This window comes from Pteronotus mesoamericanus, unplaced genomic scaffold, assembly GCF_021234165.1.
Source record: "Pteronotus mesoamericanus isolate MK-2021 breed Mesoamerican mustached bat unplaced genomic scaffold, CSHL_Meso_final scaffold_705, whole genome shotgun sequence".
Classification (NCBI taxonomy): Eukaryota; Metazoa; Chordata; class Mammalia; order Chiroptera; family Mormoopidae; genus Pteronotus; species Pteronotus mesoamericanus.
The window spans coordinates 7,449,781-7,469,887 of record NW_026555326.1 but is presented as its reverse complement, the minus strand read 5'-3'; positions in this window follow the sequence as shown (position 1 = coordinate 7,469,887).

Genomic DNA, 20,107 nt, shown 5'->3' with positions numbered 1-20,107 from the left:
CCAGTCTCCAGAACTTTTGTTTTTCAAAACTGAAACTTTATATTCATTAAACAAACATTCCCCTTTCCCCCCCTACCTTCCCATCCCCTACCCCTTGGCAACCAGCATTCTACTTTCTGTTTCCATGAATTTGACTACTCTAGATATGTCATACAGGTTCAATCATAAAGTATTTATCTTTATGTGTGTTTTATTTCACTTAGCATAATGCTCTCAAGTTTCATCCATGTTGTAGCTTGTGTCAAAATTTTCTTCCTACACTATCTTATTGTATAAATAGACCTCATTTAAAAAATTCACTTATCCATCGATGGACATTTGGGTTGTTTCTACCTCTTTGCTATTATGAATAATGCCGCAATGAACATGAGTGTACAAATATCTCTTTGAGACTCTGTTTTTAATTATTTTGGATATATGTTCAGTAGAATTGCTAGATCATATGGCAATTCTACTTTTAATTTTTTAAACCACCATACTGTTTTCCATAGTATATGCACCATTTTACATTTCTACTAACAGTGCACATGGTTCAAATTTGAAACAGTCCTCATTAAAACAACAACAACTGAGAAAACCTTGGATTTGAATTTGAAGAATTTAGAGGAGTCAGGCAGATGGCACTTTTTCTTGCTCCAATAGATTTGAGCTGTGTGGGCTGCTGGAAGAGTCTTTGTCAGGAACTCAGTCTTCTCAGGACTCAGAAAGAGTTTTTAAAGATATCAGACATAATGAATGGACCTTTGCTGACCACTTACTATAAACTAGGCAGTTTACTTATGTTATCTCATTTAATGATCACAGTAGATACTTTGCATTGTAAATAGGGGCTCAGAAATAGGGGCTGAGACTAGCTAGAAAGCAGTTAAACAATTTGAATTTTGAGCTAAAAAGACTCCAAAACCCATGCACTTTCCCACAACAAAAGGTCAGAGGACTAGTGAAGAGGAGGGGGCGATGACCACCTTTCTATCAGGGCCAGACTAACAAAGGGAGCCAGTATGCTTGCAACTGAGGACAGGGGAGTGTAAAGATGAGAGTGGGGTGGAATAAAGGGATTCTCTTCTTGACCCCACACATATTTCATTTCAATTTAATAAGTGAGTATCTACACTGTACCTAACATAGTCCTTAGTGTTGGGGACACAAAGAAAGTTTTGATACAATGGCTGCTCATAATACAGCAGCTGAATATGAAGCAGACTCTAATCTCATGAGTGATGCAAAATGACCTTAACATGGAGATGATTGTAAATAATGCATAGAAACTTTCTCATCATTTTTAAGTCAAGAAAGCAGTCACTTTTCAACAGAAAACAACATTTCTGGCAACTAGATCTGAGAGACACTTCTTAGATGGGCCTAGATAGCCTGGCAAATCTACCCATTTGGTACAGGTGTTTTTTGTTTTTGTTTTCTTTAAATTCCAGCATGCTGAATAATACTGCGTTCACTAACAATGAAATCCAGGAGCATCTGTTCAGAAGACTAAACATTTGGCTGTGATTCTTTCCAACTAAGCTCCACCAAAAAAGACAGTATCTCCTTGTGGTTTGTTGACCATTTTTAAAACAATGAGATTTGTACTGGGTCTTTACTCATCTGTCCTATTTCAAGGTAAGCTTGTAAGAAGGGAAAGAAGAGATGACTGGAATCCAGTGAGGAGGCAGAGTTCCAGGGAACAACCCACTGTTCAAAAGTTCTTCCATTTTGTCTATTGTTGCTCTCTTTTCCTTCTTCCTCAGTCTAGGCCCTGAGAGCATGGTTTCCATATGAGAAAACAGCTAGGGGATACTGATGTCTCCCAGGTTGCCAAAAGAGTCCACATGTGAAGGAGTTTCATCTGGGACACTGGTGCTTTCTGGGAGGTGTCAATCCTGCTCTACCAAGTCATTAAGCTGCAAGCAAATTAAAAAGAAAGGCTATGTTATTAATATCTGGAGCCTCTATCCTCTAGCTGGTCATAAAATGCTTGGTACTTAGGTAAGCAGTAAAGAGTTATGAAGTGAATTGTATTTTTGGCTCCCTCCAGAGTATATTTGTATTCAATACCCAATGTTGAGTAAAACCACCATCAACCAGGCCAGGAAAACCCTCTACCCTTCAGGCCAATTAGATTTTTCAAGGGTTTAGGGCACTGCTATTTTCTCCTCACCCAGAAAAGTACTAATCAAAGTTGATTGTCTATGCCATTGGACCCATCCCATCTGGAAGCAACTAAGTGCCTTCTGATTCCAATTTCTATCAGCAAAGACATAGTGATATTCCTGTGGCACCAACCCCTTCTTCTTCATCTCTTCAAATAACCAATAACTCCTGTTTTTGTATGATAGCCCCTGATCCCAAACAACCAGTGAATGAAGGGTAAGAGTAAAAATCCATCCAAACAGATTTCTTGATTGAATATTAAGAGGTCAGTAGAAAGATGATCATGGTCATACAATCCAGGCCCAACAGCTGGCCCATCCTGAAAACTCTTGATGTCAGAAAGGGATTTTTTACTAATCTGATGTTTCTTTTTTTCAGATTTATATTTATTGACTTTAGAGAGAGAGAGAGAGGAAGGGAGAGAGGGAGAGAGAGGAGGAGAGAAAAAAGGGGGGGATCAACTTGTTTTTCCACTTATTTATGCATTCATTGGTTGATTCTTGTATGTGCCCTGATCAAAGATGGAACCTGAAACCTTGATGTATGGGGGTGATGTTCTAACCAACTCAGCTACCCATCCAGGGCCTAGTCAGGAATTTTAATGGAAAGTCTTGGCTGCACTAACACCAAACAAAGGTGTTCCAGATTTTCCAAGGGAGATGCTTTCCTTATTCCTTTGGCATGGAAGGGTCATTAGAAATCCTCACCATAGTTTCCTCTTTCCAGAAGGATGAGACAAAGATGTTTGAGCTAAGGTGAAGACTTCTTTTCTTTCAAATGCAATAGGAGGAAGTTCCAAGTTCTGGGAGACACATTAAGGGCTTCGGAATTTTCTTCAAATAAGAATAAGACAGAGAAGAACTCCTCTCTTCTAATGAATACTATCTTTTCCTTTTACTGTGTATTTGCTGCATGCTTGGTATTGTTAACATGACACTGCCATGATGGGTTCCAGAAGATCACCTTTAGAATGTACAGTATAGCTATATTTGAGTTGGTTCAGGAAAAGATACCTAAATGAGAAATAAAGCAGTAGAAATAACCAGATATCTGAAGCATGAAGGGTTTTGTCATCCAGGAACTCAATACATGACATTCACCTTTGTTCTGCAAATGAGCTGAGGACTAACAGTGCCCCTCAGACTATGCTAGAGGCTGTTGCAAAAAAAAAAGAGAGAGAGAGAGACTAGTTCCCAGGATGCTGGTATCTGCCACAAAGGTTACCTGGCTGTAAATGAAACCAGGCATAAATATTAGCTCTAAAATACCAGATACCATTTCTGAGATTCTTGCCACCACCTATGAGACAGGTATTTTCATATCTTTTTAAAAAATCCTCACTTGAGGATATGTTTTATAGATTTTTAAAGAAAGGAAGAGAGATTGATATGATAAAGAAACATCAATTGTTTGTTTTCTGTACTTTTCCTGACTGGGATTGAACCCTCAACCAAGGTATGTGACCTGACTGGAGATAGAACTCGCATCCTTTTGGAGTATGCAACAAGGCTCCATCCAGGTGAGCCACCTGGCCAGGACCATATTTTATCTTTAAACATGAGAAATCAAAGTTCGGAAAAGCTAATTAACTTGTTCGAGATTGCATAGCAATTCAATGTTAGAGCTGGGATTCTAAACTTATGCCTGTCTGCTTCTAGAGTCTGTTTTAAACCACTAAGCTATATAAGATCTCCAGGATAAAGGAAAAAGAATGGCTATGAAACACAGATGTATGCTTACATTCCAGCTCTACCACTGTTGTCTCCATGACTTTGGGCTAAAAATAAGCATCAGTAAGACTCAGCATCCTTATTTGTAAAATGGGGGCAAGAACCCTGACCTCACAAGTTGTTGGGAGGACTAAATGAGTTAAAGAAGAGAGGCTTTTCTAGTAGTGAGCGTGCCACATAGTGGGTGGCTCTTCAATAAATGGCACTTCACTTTGGTTATTTAGGAGAGTGTAAGCTCCCTGAGGAGAGGCAGTATCATCATGCCTTTATTAGTTAGCACAATGCTGGCCAAGTACTTGGTGTGAGTTAGCCTTTTTCTAAATATTAGTTGAATAAATAATACTCAACAGATGAAAGGTGAAGAAGCTGATACGACTAAAGGATAGTTATTTACTTTGATAACTTAAACCAATCAGAGATAAGCTAGTCCAGGGTAGAGGTGGGACTTCCTTTGGCTGGAATTATTAAGTCCCCACAAGGAAGTGCAAAAGAGGTAACTGCAAGGTTAGTGTTGAATCCTCTACAGACATGGAAAATATTTCTGAGGGGGACAAATAGGGAAATATCTTATTTACCCAGGGGGTCATGGAAAAGGTCAGGATCTAAAAGCCGTGTACAAAGCAGCCCACAAGAGAAGGTGCTCGTGCTCCATCAGACAGGATTACCACCCAACCAGTAGCACTATTTTGAATCTTCCTGGGCTGAGGAGAGAGATTAGCTCCTATCTGGGGATGATCAAGGCTGATTCCTCAAAGTAAGAACTAGTGGCACTTGGCATGCTCCATGGGCCATCCAAAGGTCCAAGCACTTGGATCTAGCTCTGGTAGAGCTCAGAGATGATAGGTCCTAGTGATATGAGATGTTTTAAACTCAAGTTCATTCTCATCTTGTCTGTTCATCTCTCTATGGTCCCTTTAGTACAGCAATAGTTTAACAATTAAATAAAAAATACATAAGAAAAAGCTCTTAAAACGGGGGAGGGGTTAGAAAAAGCAATGTATTGTCATGGGTGGCCTGGAAAGGACCTGAATTTTGAATAAGAGAGAATGACTTTGAATCCCAGAAATCGGAGCATGTTCCTCGATTTTCTTAGTCCTCAGATTTCTCATCTGTAGAATGAGATGGTTAACACCAAACTGGGTGGCATTAAGGTATTTGTAAATATCTAGCATAACACCTGGCACATGGGAGACATTTATAAAATGTCTTTGGGTGTTTATTCAAAAACTGGTTGGTAGGGTAGAAAGGAAGGTCAATCTATGGAAAGGTCATGGGGAAGATGATTTTAGTAGGAATGTAGCAGCTTAGAAAGAAAACAGACTACCTGACATTCATAGGAAAAAACAGAGCTGGGGGGTTAGCAGGCCCAAAAGGTCTAGAACTCTGACAGTACAGCCTCTCATTTAAGAGAAGTGGTTCTCAGCCCTGGCTGCACATGAGAGCCCCTGGGAAAGCCCCCAGGCCCAGCCCTCACACCTGAAAAACGAAATTAAATCTCTGTTGAGGGGGCTCAGCATCTTTTTACTATTGACTGGTGATTTTAGTGTGTAGCCTGTTTTGAGAGTGCTATCTAAAGGCAGGGGAGTGGACATGGTAAACATTTTTTCTTTTCTTTTTTTAAGTCAGGACAAGCTTCTTTCTGCATTAGCAGAAACTTGGTCTGCAAGTGTTTTGTTTTTGTTTTTGTTTTTTAATATTTTATTTATTTATTTTTAGAGAGAGGGGGAAGGAATGAGAAAGAGAGGGAAGGAACATTGATGTGAGAGAGAGACAAATCAGTTGCTCCTTGAACACGCCCTGATGGGACCAAACCTGCAACCCAGTCGTGCGCCCTGACAGGAATTGAACTGGCAACTCTTCGCTTTGCGGGATGCCGCCCAACCAACTGAGCCACATCAGTTAGGGCTCAAACTTTTCTTTCTGAAGTACTGAGAAAAGGAGAGAAGAAAGAAAGTGTGCCCTTCAGGGATCAAGGAACAGAATCCAAAGCAGCCCATACAAGCTTAAATCTCACATTTGATGTTAAAATATTATGTGAATTTTGCATTTTGTTCTATAAAACATTCATTTTTATTTCAATAAAAATCCCCCCCACCTATGCCCTCCTCTTCCCCAAAAAGCTCCTTGAGTAACGATAGTGCTCCAGATACACCACACTTCTCTAGGCACTTTGTGAAACCCTGTGATCCCACCTTGAACAGCATAGTTGTAAGCCATTCACCTTGGCTGGCGAGCCCCTCCATTAGTGGAGGGGTATCTGGGGGAGTCATCTTTGTGAAATATACCCTCAAACCCCTGCCGTGGAGTCATCAGGGCAGGAACCCTCAGACGCAGCCCACTATGTCTCGCTGTAGCATTGGTTGGGGGGCACTTCCACACCTTTCCTGATGGAGAAAACTACCAAATGGTCCCCAGCAGGCTGCTTAGTAAGCTTTATGAAGAAACAAACTCCTTTTCCAATCCCCATGAGGCTGTATTTCAAAGGGAATTTGCAAACATAGAAATTATTCTGACATTCAATCAAGATGCAGAAAGATTCATTTCCTCCCCCTACCTTCCACTTCTTAGATCCCCAACCACTTTAAGAAACACACCCTTGTGGGAGAGTCTGCCTCTTCCTGCACCTCCGTGCCAGCCAGCCTCATAAAGTAGCTCTGGAACTTTACTCCTGAGGCATTTTTGTTTGGCTACATTCAAACCTGCCCCCCTCCCCTAATCCATTGCCCCATCTTCCTTCAGCTTCCCATTTCACCAACTTGAACAAAACAGCATCTTCCAGAAACAAATGTATTCTGGTTTGAGGAGATTACTAGACTGTGGGGGAAAGGTTTCTTTATGAAGAACTGGAAGAAAGCAGAAGGGAATTAACATTTTTTTAAGCTCTGGGCTAAGTCCTCCACAAACATCATTTCACTTAATCTTCATAAAACCTGAAGCACAGGTTAAATTATCTCCATTTAACACATAAGATAAACTCAGGCTTAAAGAGGTGAACTAAATTTTAAACACATATGACATAGAGTATAAATGAATGGACAGATGGATGAATGGATGGGTGGATGGATGGATAGATGAATGGAGGAACAAATGAATCAACAATTGAATAAAGTAACCTGGGAACAAAGTCAGGGCTCTCTCAGCTGTACCACCTGCCCAAGGGTCACCTGGAGTCATTGTTATCAGTGATCCCCTTTAGGGAAATACACTGAAGGTGGTTTCCAGGCTTCTCACAGGCAGCACTAACCGCTCACCATTCATGCCTCTCTTGTAGCTGAGGATCCTCCCTCATAAACGGCAGATGAGGGCAGCACCAGAAACACTCAGCTTTGCTCTGAAATCTATATTATAACCCAAAGTTGTCCCAAAAAGTCACCTGGGAATGTTAGTTGGAAAAAAGCTCTCCCAGAAAGCCTCAGTGCAGGCACTCTGCTTCTGAGTCTCCACCTGGAGTCTGAGGTTGTGGAGTGTCACTTGACCTGCCGCCCAGGCCTGGTTTACCTTGTCTCTTCTTCCTCAGAACCAGGCTTCTGTGAGCACCAAGCTTGAAAAAGACAGAGGTGAATGTGTCCTTTTATTCTTTCTCTCTTTTTCTGTATTCCTGCCTAGTTTTCTTTGACTTTGGCCTTGGTTTATGCTGACATTCCTGAAGGAACAATTTTCCCAGCTCATCACCCATGTTTGGACATGTGGGTTTTCAGCTAAAGGTGTGATCATCTGCATCAAGTTGACAGCAGCCAGACACACCACCTTCATCTTGTCTCAAAAGAGAGGAAGAGAGCCCCAGACACGATGGGAAACAGAGGAGTGGAGGAACTGTTGTGGAGGTGGGAAGCAGGAGGGAGCCCCTGAATTAGGAAGCCTTGGTCCTTAGTTGGTACTGTGGGTTTGTTGGAGGAGAGGAGCCAGTGTCACCAATTAGTGGAATTTGACATCAACAAGAACCATTAGCTGAAATAAAATGAAGAATTGCAAGATTAGTAGCTGGGAGATAGTCTTGCTAGTTGCTCTGTTGTTCTTAGAGATCCATTTCTGCAGTCAGGGCTGGGACCCCTTGGGCCACGTAGGGGTCATTGAGAAATAGGGACTGGGGTTCAGGCACAAAGTTAATGCTCTAATTAGCATCCTCCCCTCTGCAGTGTGAGCCACCTTCTGATGTAATGTGGAAGGGGGGATGGGAAGAGAGCACTGGCTGGTTGCCAGTAAAGGAAAGTCAGATTTTGTTTCTTTTTCCTTTTTAAGCTGGATGCTTCTCCAGCTAGAAAGGACCCCCTCCTCCCTTCTCAGTATTCACTTCCTTTTGTTGAGTATTGATATTCCTCTCAACTGATGCCTCTTATGGATGTGAGAGTGTGTGTGTTTGTGTGCCTGTGTGCACAGGTACACATTGTGGAGGGCCATATGTGCAAGCAGCTTATGCTGGGCTCCTCTTGCTTCCCACAAAACCTCATTCAGACTGTTGTCTGTGCCCCAGTGAAGGGCTAACCACATGCCAGCCAATGGGGTTAAGAACAGTCTTCAGGGCTGCCAGCAGCTTCTCCTGAAATCCCAGGACTGGGAGAAATGCAAGAAAACACTAAGAAGTCATTATCTAAGGCCTCTGGCATTGGAAGTTGAGTGGGCTTGGCCACCAGGTAGTGGGAACCTTGGGCATAGCTGCAACTGGCTGGGCCCCTGACAGCATGCATGGTAACTGCTGTGCCGACCCATCCAGGGCAGAGAAGCCCAGAGGCATGAGCTCACTTCTTTAACTTTTGCCATTCAGAGTGTTCACCTGGCTCCACTCACCTGGGATCATTATGTACGTGGCCTCAGGGGCAGCAACATTGCTCATTTGAGGTTGGTAACCAGGGGCCTGCTAGACCACTGTGTGTTCTGGAGGTTACACCAGAGGATGGATGGAGGACAGCTGGTAGCCCCTCCTGCTCTTGGCTCTAAGTAGCCTTTTCTTGGTGAGCCCACAGCACCCAAAACTGTTCCCATCCCCCACACACTGTTCTGTCCATCAGCCTACTGGGATCTTCATGCAAAGTAATATACGCAGGCCAAGCAGCGAGAAAGGCCTGAGTACCAACCTGGAGTGCCAGAGCAGTAATGATTCAGCCACCCCCTCCCTTCCCCATGGTGCACATCCAGCCCCAAAGGCTCCAACTCCCTTCCTGGCCCCTGCCTGTCCAAGAGTCCTCTCTAAGGGAAGTAATACCCTTTAAGGGCTTGGAGATCAGTGTGGGAGGAGGCATCGGGTGAGTATGGAGCCAGGTGAGTCATTTATTAGCTAAAAGGAAATACTGACTGAATATTGCATTATAGCAGCTGGCCTTTTACTTGCTCTGATCTCCAGAGCCCATCTCACTTTTGTGTGAGCCTCGACAGGCACTGCTATGCACGAAGAGGCTCAATGCTAATAGGAACGTGTGATTATTTCATGATTACTCCCAGAGATGGGTAAATTAGGAGCTCTCTGCAGTCACTGCAGAGGGTCGCTGCTCCACATGGGAACGGTTTCCCTCAGCCTGTGGGCACATCAGTGTATGCAAGGAGAGCATATGCAGCAGCATTGGCCAAGAGGCTGAATCCAACTATACGTATGGAGCGTGGCTACAATAAACTTTAGAGGAAAGTTAAGACAAGCTGCCCTTGTCCCTTCTCATTTTAGAGGAGTAAGCTAGACATGAGTCATGTACACAAATGATTTTACGCATTACAAAGACATATGTATATATATATATAATTTTATATATATATATTTATAATTTATTGAGATGAAATTCACATAATATACAATTACCATTTAAAGAGTATAATCAACTTCCGGCCACTATGGAGGAGTAGATAGATACACTTTGCTTCCTCACACAAACAATAGAAGGATAACAACCAATTTAAAAACAAAAAACTACCATAACTGCAAGAAAATTGAACTGTATGGAAGTATGACAACCAAGGAGTTAAAGAGGAAACATTCATCCAGACCAGTAGGAGGAGTGGAGATGGGCAGCTGGGGAGAAGAGGATGTGCAGCAAGGCCACACACCAGGCGGGCTAGGCAGCAGCTGATGTACTGGGAAGTCACACATTTGTGTGCAGACAAACGGGGAGGAACAGCTGAGGGATGAGACCGACTGGTGCAATCCAGGGTTCCAGTGCAGGAAACTAAAACCTCAAAACCTCTGGCTATAAAAACATGTGCAGGTTGTGGTAGTGGGAGAAACTTCCAGTCTCACAGGAGAGTGGGTTGGAGGGACCCACGGGGTCCTAGAATGTACACAAACCCACCTGCCTGGGAGTCAGCAACAGGACCACCCAATTCACTTGTGGGTAGCGGGAGGAGTGACTAGAAGCAGACTGAGAGCTAAGCAAAGTGTCATTGTTTCCTCTCTGACCTCTCCCCCACATACAGCACCGCAATGCAGAGACTTGGATTGCCCCACCCTGGCAAATCCCTAAGCCTCTACCCCTTACAACATAACAGGTATGCCAAGACAAAGAAATATGCCTCAAGTGAAAGAACAGATCAAAACTCCAGAAAAAGAACTAAACGATGAGGAGATAGCAAATGTACCAGATGCAGAGTTCAAAACACTGGTAATCAGGATGCTCACAGAAATGATTGAGTACGGATGCAAAAAAAAAAAAGAAGAAGTAAAGGCTATACAAAGTGAAATAAAGAAAAATATACAGGGAACCAACAGTGAAGGGAAGGACTCAAATCAACAATTTGGAACAGGAGAAAATAAACATTCAGCCAGAACAGAATGAAGAAACAAGAATTCAAAAAAATGAGGAGAGGCTTAGGAACCTCTGGGACAAATTTAAACATTCCAACATGTGAATCATAGGGGTGCCAGAAGGAAAAGAGGAAGTGCAAGAAATTGAAAACTTATTTGAAAAAATAGTGAAAGAGAACTTCCCCAATCTGGTGAATGAAATAGATGCACAGGTCCAGCAAGCTCAGAGAATCTCAAAAAAGTTGGACCCAAGGAAGAACACACCAAGACACATCAAAGTTGAACTACTCAAGATTAAGGATAAGGAGAGAATCTTAAAAGTAGCAAGAGAAAAGAAGAAAGTCACCTACAAAGGAGTTCTCGTAGGACTATTAACTGATTTCTCAAAAGAAACCTTACAAGCAAGAAGGGGCTGGAAAGAAGTATTCAAAGTCATGAAACACAAGGACCTACATCCAAGATTACTCTATCCAGAAAAACTATCATTTAGAATGGAAGGGCAAATAAAGTGTGTCCCAGATAAGGTCAAGTTAAAGGAGTTCATCATCACTAAGCCCTTGTTATGTGAAATGTTAGAGACTTATGTAAGAAAGAGAAGATCAAAACTATGAACAGTAAAATGACAACAAACTCACAACTATCAATAACCGAACCTAAAAAACAAAAACAAACTAAGCAAACAGCTAGAACAGGGACAGAATCACAAAAATGGAGATCACATGGGGGGTTATCAGCAGGGAGGAATGGAGGTAGAATGGGGAAAAATATACAGGGAATAAGAAGAATAAATAGTAGGCACAAAATAGACAGGAGGAGGTTAAGAATAGTATTGGAAATGGAAAAGCCAAAGAACTTACATGTATGACCCATGGGTATGAACTAAGGTAGGGGGAAGCTATACAGAAGAGGGCGTAGGGCAGAGAAGGATAAAAGGGAGAAAAAAATGGGACAACTGTAATAGCATAATCAATAAAATATATTTAAAAAAGAAGAACAGAGACAGAATCATGGATACAGAGAGCATTTTGATGGTTGCCAGATGGGATGGGTGAGGGGGAGAATGGGTGAAGAAGTGAGGGGATTAAGAAGTACAGATAGGTAGTTACAGAATAGCCATGGGGATGGATAGTACAGTGTAGGAAATGGAGCGGCCAAAGAACTTACAGGCATGACCAATGGACATGAACAATGGTGTGGGGACTGCCTGAAGGAGTAGGGGGTACTGGGTGGAGGGCGGGGAAAAGAAGAAAATCAGGACAACTGTAAAAGCATAATCAATAAAATATAATTAAAAAGAAAATAAAGAGTACAATCAGTGTCTCTTAGTGTATTCACAATGTTGTACAGCCACCACCATTCTCTGGTTTCAGAAGATCATTATCACCCCAAAAGAAAACCCCTCACCCATTAATCATTCTCTAGTCTTAACTCTTCCCAATCCCTGGCAACCATTAATCTGCTTTCTATCTCTATGGATTTGCCCAGTCTGAATACTTCATATAAAAGGAATCATGCAATATGTGAGTCTGCTGTGTCTAGTTTCTTTTTCTTAGCATAATGTTTTCAAGATTCATCCAAAATGTAACATGTATTAAGACTTCATTACTTTTTATGGCTAAATAATATCCTATTGGATATATAAACCACTATTTGTTTATCCATTCATCTACTGATGACCATTTGGGTTGTTTCCATCTTTTGACTATTGTGAATAGTGTTGTGAACATTCACAAACAAGTATTTGTCTGAATACCTGTTTTTAATTCTTTTGGGTTTATACCTAGGAGTGGAATTGCTGGGTCATATGGTAATTCTATATTTAACTTTTTGAGGAAATACATTTTTCACTTGATCCTCACAGCACCCCTGTGAGGCAGACTAGAAAGATATTAGGTAGAACACATATTAAGCAGCTAGCTCATTACCTAGCACATAATATGTGCTCAATAAATTAAAAATGTTATTAGTAGCAGATACAGAAACTGAGGCTCAGAGAGGAGGTGACTTGCTCAAGCACACTGTAAGTGGTACAATCAAAATTAAATTGAGGGCTTCTGATTTCTAGTGCATAAAGCCAGTCTTCCTGGAACAGATTTCAGGAAATCTGGCTAGAGCTTTTCCCCAGAAAAACTCCAATAGTATGAACTTCAGCTTGGGCCTGTCCTGCCCTGGCCCAAGATGAAGAGAGGATATCTGAGCAGAGAGCCCTTCCATTCTATCCTCCCAACCCTCTACACTGTCCAGCCATCTTCCAAGGCCTCTGCCACACAGCAGCAGCCCTGACAGCAGGTAGAGTGGTGACTGTAACCGACAGCTGGCTGAGTTGTCACTCCCCCTGACTTCTTGTTGTCTGTCCAGAGCCACAGGTTTTCCTGCCTTGCTGCCCACCTGCAGATGTGGCTGCACTGACCCTTGGGGGCATGTGTGTAACCCAAGAGTGCTCCCATTATGGAAAGATATGTCTGCTGTCTCTTCTTACCTAGGAGCCCAACTGAGCATCTCACACTTGTATCAGTGTTAACTCACCATCACCCCGGAGGGACCTGAGTCATGCCCTTGCTTCAGCAGGCCAGAGCCATAACCCAGAGAAGGTAAGTGACTTTCCAGAAGTCAGGCAGGAAGGGATGGCTTCAATTCCTGGCTGGAGCTTTCTGTGTAACTCCTATTCTCTTATTCTCTCTTGTAATACGAAGATCAGGGACACAGGCTCCTGGAGTAGAGAGGGGCAACAGACTCAGGCTGGGAGGATTCAAGAAGCCATGTGGATTCTTGAGCATGACTCTGGCCAGTTTAGCAGAGGTATGAAGGAGGGAGGAGAAGTAACAGACAGGCTGTCCTGGGGGACTTGGTGATTATTACTTTGTTTCTTTAACTCATCCATGATCCCAGCCCTTGGGCCTGTCCTGCCTTCCCCTGCTCTCTCCCTTTTTGTTAAAAGTCTGTGGTTTTCCTGATTCAGAAAAGCAGTGGCTGTTCCCAGCTTTTATGGTTTTGAAAATGTCAAGACCAGTAGGAGATGTATTTTTTTTTCTAAAGGGAAGAATGGAGAAGAGCCCTAGAGAGGCCTAGTTTTAGAGAACTCCTAAGCCTTATGGAAAAAAGTCCGGAGGACTTCTTAGTATACAGGTTTTGTCTTTTTACTGAAGGCTACATTGATTCTTTTTTTTTAAATTATATTTTATTGATTATGATATTACAGTTGTCTCAATTTTTCCCTTTTGCCTCCCTCTACTCAGCACCCTGCACTCCCTCAGGCAATCCCCTCATCATTGTTCATGTCCTTGGGTCATGACATAGGTTCTTTGGCTATTCCATTTCGTATACTGTATTTTACATCCCCGTGGATATTCTGTAAATACCTATTTGTACTTCTTAATCCTCTCACTTCTTCACCCATTTCCCCACAGCCCTCCCCCGACCTGGCAACCATCAAAATGCTCTCTGTATCTGTGGTTCTCTCTCTTTTCTTCTTGTTTGCTTAGTTTGTTTTTGAAATTCAATTGTTGATAGATATATACTTATTGCCATTTTATTGTTCATAGTTTTGATCTTCATTTTCTTAGATAAGTATCTTTAACATTTCATATAATAAAGGTATGTTGATGATGAACTCCTTTAGTTTTTTCTTTTCTAGGAAGCTCTTTATCTACCCTTTGATTCTAAATTATAGCTTTGCTGGGTAGCGCAATGTTGGCTGTAGGTTCCTGTTTTTCATGACTTTGAATATTTCTTGTCAATCCCTGCAAAGTTTCTTTTGAGAAATCAGCTGACAGTCTCATGGGAACTCTCTTGTATGTAACTAACTACTTTTATCTTGCTGCTTTTAAGATTCTCTCATTATCTTTAACCTTTGGCATTTTACTTATGATGTGTCTTGGAGTGGACCACTTTCCATCCATCTTGTTTGGGACTCTCTGTGCTTCCTCGAATTGCATGTCTATTTCCTTGACCAAATTAGGGAAGCTTTCTTTCATTATTTTTCCAGAGAGATTTCCAATTTCTTGCCCTTTCTCTTCTCCTTCTGGCACCCCATGATGCGAATGATGGACTGCTTAAAGTTGTCCCAGAGGCTGCTTACACTATCCTCATTATTTTTGGATTCTGTTTTCATTTTGTTGTTCTGATTGGTTGTTTTATGCCTCTTCATGTTCCAAATCAATGATTTGATTCTCAGCTTCATCCATTCCACTGTTGCTTCCCTATAAATTGTTTTTTATTTTAATTGAAGTGTATCCTTCATTTCTCACTGGATATTTTTTATGCTGTTGAGGTCTTCACTAAGTTCCTTGAGCATCAATATAACCAGTGTTTTGAGATCTATATCTCATAGATTACTTACCTCCATTTTGTTTAGCCATTTTTCTGGAATTTTGATCTACTCTTTCAATTGGGCCATGTTTCTTTGTCTCCTTGTTTTGGCAGCCTCCCTATGTTTGTTTGTATGTATTATATAGAACTGCTATGACTCCTTGTCTTGGTAATGTGGCTTAATGTTGTATATGTCCTATAGCATCCAGTGGCACAGCCTCCCCCATCACTCAAGTCGGTACTCAAAATGCACCCTTAGTGTGGGCTGAGCATACCCTCCTTTTGTAGTTGAGCCTTGGTTGCTTTTGGCAGGTCAATGGGAGGGATTTACCCAGGCCAGTCAGCTGCAAGTATTGGCTGTAAGCACTGACCACCAATCTCTGCCCTCTGTGGAGGATCAGCTGTGCAGGGGCAGGGTGGTGGTGCTCCAACGTGGTCTGTAGTTGTCCACTGGGTGCACAGGCTCCGGGGTTTCCGGGGTGGTGCAGGCCAAGGTCAGCCCTTACCTGTGTTTTGACCAGGGCCATACTGCCTGAGCTATAAAGCAACTTGAGATGTCTGTTATTTGTGTTGGGCTTGGAGATTTCCAGGCAAAGCCAAGCTGTGCATCTAGGCCGGTTGCTGCTAGTGCTGGGCCTGAGGGCCCTTAACAAATGGTATGAAGGGCTGGATCTGGCTGTTGCTTGTTTGAGAGGATTTAGGAAGTTGTGAAGCAAGAGCCAAGACCAGTCGTTCATATGGAAAAGCAGCTTGAGTCGGCCCATAAGTTGGGTGGGACAGAGTCTCTGGGGATCTCTAGGGCAGAGCAAACAGTCTTAACAAAGTTGATGGAGTCTCAGATATGGCACCAGCCTGCCAGCTCTGTGGCTCTCTGTGGGGAGGGCTCAGAAAAGGGACAATAGCTTCTACCCCCTTTCTGTCTGGGAGAAATCTATCCCCCAGCTTGTGCCTTGATGCCAGGTACTTCAGTTTCTCCCTGTATGTCACTGGTGCCTTTCAACTTGCGACCCCGATGATGGAGCTCAGGGGCAGTGAGTATAAGTCCATGTGCAGGTCCTTTAAGAGGAACTGCTTGGGACTCCAGAAGTTCTTCCACCAACTCAATCCCCGCTGGTTTTTGCAGCCAAATGTTATGGGGACTTATCTTCCTGGCCCTGGAACCCTGGCCTAGGGGCCTGGTGTGGAGCTAGGACTCCTCACTCCTGAGATATCCCTCCCAAATTTTTATCCAGCACATGTGGATGTGGGACCAGCCCATTCCACATCTCCAACCCTCCTACCAGTCTGGATAGATGTGGTTTCTTTCTTTTCTTTTTCTTTCTTTTTTTTTTTTTTTTGAAGATTTTATTTATTTATTTTTAAACAGAGGGGAAGAGAGGGAGAAAGAGAGGGAGAGAAACATCAATGCGTGGTTATTTCTTGTGTGCCTCCCACTGGTTACCTGGTCTGCAACCCAGGCTTGTGCCCTGACTGGGAATGGGACCTGCAAACTTTTGGTTCACAGGCCAGCACTCAATCCACTGAGCCACACCGGCCAAGGAAGATATGGTTTCTCTAATTCCATAGTTTTCAGACTCCATTCAATTCAGTTTCTGACAGTTCTGAGTGTTGGTTGTTCTATATTTTAGTTGTAATTTTGACGTGGTTATGAAAGTAGGAAAGCCATGTTTACCTATGCTACCAACTTGAACAGAAGTCCAATCCATTGATTCGTAATGACACAAAGGTCAGAATGGAATTAGTGGTCTGGTGAAACAAGCACTGGTCTGAAAAAGGATGGTGTCACCTTGTGGAAAAGGGATAGGGTGAGTGATTGGCAGGAGAGTACCTGGGAGGTAGGCATTGTGCTAATCTTTCATGGTGGTTATGAGGGTATGCTTTTCTTGAGGTATACAATTGTATTTTGTGCATTTTAATGTATATGTGTTATTATATTTCATAATAAAAATATTAAAAACGGAATAATGGCTAAAGAGTCAGAATATTTGAATTCAGTTTTGGCTCTTCCACTATTTGTCATTAGATAGAGGATAATCAGCTTAAGCTCTCTAGTCCTTAGTTTCCACATCTATAAATCAGAGTGAACTTAACTTTAAACTCTCAGGGTGGTTGTGAGGACAGAATGAAAACTTGGATGTTGCTGTTGCCCTGTAAACTACAAAGTATGATCGACATATAAAATGTTACTTTATTTTAGGGAGAGCTGGAGAAAGGTGGAGATCAGAAGAGGGCAGAGGCTGCTGATGGGAAACAGCCCAGCCAAACAAAGGTCAACAGCCATATTCTGTTTGAAGGAGGATGGGGATGGGGGAGGATGGGGATGGAGGGAGTCTTAAGACTGCTGGAACAAATTAGCACAAACTAGGTGGTTTAAAACAACAGAAATGTATTCTCCCACAGTCGTAGAGGCTAGTAGCCATAATCAAGGCATTGGCAGGGCCACACTTCCTCTGAAGGCTCCAGAGAAGAATGCTTCTACTTCTTCCTACCTCCTTTGGCCCCCAGCAGTCCTCAGGATTTCTTGGCTTGCAGCTGCACCATGGCCATGTCTGCCTCTGTCTTTGCACGGCCTTCTCCTTGTGTGCCTCTGTATCGCAACTTCCCTCTCTTCTTTACAAAGACATCAGTCATTGTATTTATGGCCCACTCTAGCCTAATATGGTTTTATTTTAACTTTATTACATTTGCTAAGATCTTATTTTCAAATAAGGTCACATTCATGGGTACCAGGGATTCAGACTTCACCATATCTTTTGGGGGCACACAATTCAACTCCCTATAGTGTAATTCTGAGTGGAAAGACAGAGACTTTGGGCTCAGGCCCTACTTCTACCATTTTGTGGATGTGGACACTGGCTTCTCCAGCCTAAAGTAAAAAGCAAGTAAAAAAATGAGACTTAGTTATAATGTAAAGGAAGGGCAATGTGAGGTTGACAGTTTCATCCTTATTTTGCAGATATGGAAATTGAGGCTGGGAAAGATCATGAAGGTGACCCAATCCCACTGCTGGTAACAATGGCTTAAGTAGCAATGAAGTGAATGTTGACTCTTTTGGAGTTCAAATTCAGCACAGTCAAAGCCTTATGATTTCATAAAATACCAAAGGGTTGATTCCTGGTGCCAGAATTAATCAAAGGCTATAGGAATAGGAAAATAAGATGTAGTTGAAACCAGAAACCAGGACTTGCACTGCCTTGTGGAAATGACTAAGAGTACTAGGTCCATGACACAAGACATACAGCTATGTAATTCCCTCTGTACAGTGGCCAGTTCAGAACAGGGCACTGCTTTGGTCATGTAATGTGAGCCACAAAGTACAGGTCAGATTCAAGCTTCTACTCTGTTTGCAGCTATAGAGAGCCACAGCTCCAGCCCCAAAGAGTCCTGACTGGGCTATGATGTAAGTTCCCATTTTGGTTTTAATAGTGTTGTTAGATTGTCTGTGGGTGGTCGTCCTGTTCGTGTGTCTTCCTCAGACAGAGAAACTTCCAGAGTTCATCTGGTGAATGTTCAACACAGCCAACCATTCAGGCACCTTCTAAATGTAAACACTATGCTAGGAATGCACACAAGGGATTAGTTTTCTCACTTCAAGGAATTGGCCCTATTTCCGGGAGACATTCCCTATTTCAAACTCAATGGCCATTTCCTTCCCATTAATCTCCAGCACCCCAGCAGGTGGGGATTAATCTTCTTTAGCCCCAAAGACTTCCTGGGGCCACAGCCATAGCTACCAACAGTTCTGGTCAAAACTCCAGGTGCAGGAGAAAAAAAAAAGCAGCGGTGTTTGCTCATCTAACGACTTTGAATAGAACCTTTCAGAAGTGCTTTTGGCTGACTCAGCAGAAACTGCTGCCACACATAGCAGCAGTTTGGGAAGTTGTCTATTCCAGCCTCTCCCTTTCAACAGATTAGTCCCCTAGAGAAAACTAAAGACATCCAGTGTTAGTTCCCTACCACTTGGGCTGCACTGGATGTGCCCAAAGGAGCCACAGAGAGATTTAGTACTCTGGAAGTACCCCTGGAACAATGGCTCTCAATCCTTAATCTGTTTTACAGTCACCTGGTTCTCAGACTTTTGTCTGCATCAGAATCACCTGAAGGGATGTCAAAACACAGATTACCAGGCCCTATCTCCAGAATGTCTAATTCAGTTAGTCTGAGGTAGAGAGAGAGAACTTGTATTACTAAGAAATCCCTAGGAGTCCAGTCCAATATGGCAGTATAGGAAGACCCTGAACTCACCTCCTCCCACGAACACATTGAATCTACACCAGTGCCTCCTGAGGAAGAACTACAGGCTGACTTAACAGCTTCTGCACAAGAAACGAGAGAGAGTGAGAGAGACCATACATAAATGAATAGGACAGTTGGAGATATGGTACCATGAGAACCCCATCCCCCACACACTGACCTGCAGTAGAGAGGGATCGCTGAAGAGCCTGTAAGCAGGCTTGCCTGACCTGCAGCACCACAAAAAAGCAGTGGTTTAAAGGACACTTAGACTATATGGGAAGGAAATCCGTTTGCAACCCTACAGCATCCACCACATGGGACGGGAACAATGGGAACTCTCTCTGGTGTCAGAGGCACTAGAGAGTGCCATTTGTTATGCTCCCCTTCCACCTCAGACTCACAGGCAGGAGCACAATCTATGCACTCTAGCCAACTGGCCACGGTCATACCAGTGCAACCCGGGCCCCAGACCCACACCAGTTCTGCAGCTTGCTGCTAGGATTCACTGTGGCCTGCACACTCTCCAGCCACAGCTCCCAGCATCAGTGTAGTTTACCCCTCGGCCTGATCTACTTCCAGCTACATCTCCAATTAGCCTTCCAAGGTGACTCTGGCATGTTTTGTCCCCAGGACTCCCCACAGACCGAGCCACTCCAACTACAGTCCCAGCGAGCCTGCCAAGGTGGTCCCTGCAAGGTTATCCCTAGAACTCTCCTTAGCCTGTCCCCATTCCACCTCCAACCAGCCTGCCAAGATGGCCCCAGCACTGCTTGCCCTGGGTCTCCCTGTGGCCCACACCCACTCCAACTCCAGCTCCAGCTAACCTGCCAAAGACACCTAGCACATGCCCTTTACAGGCCACTCCTTTGATACTAGGAGAAGTTGCTATTTTTGTTTGATTCATAAAAACAGATACAGAGAGGCAGCCAAAATGAGGGGACAGATAAATATATTCCAAATG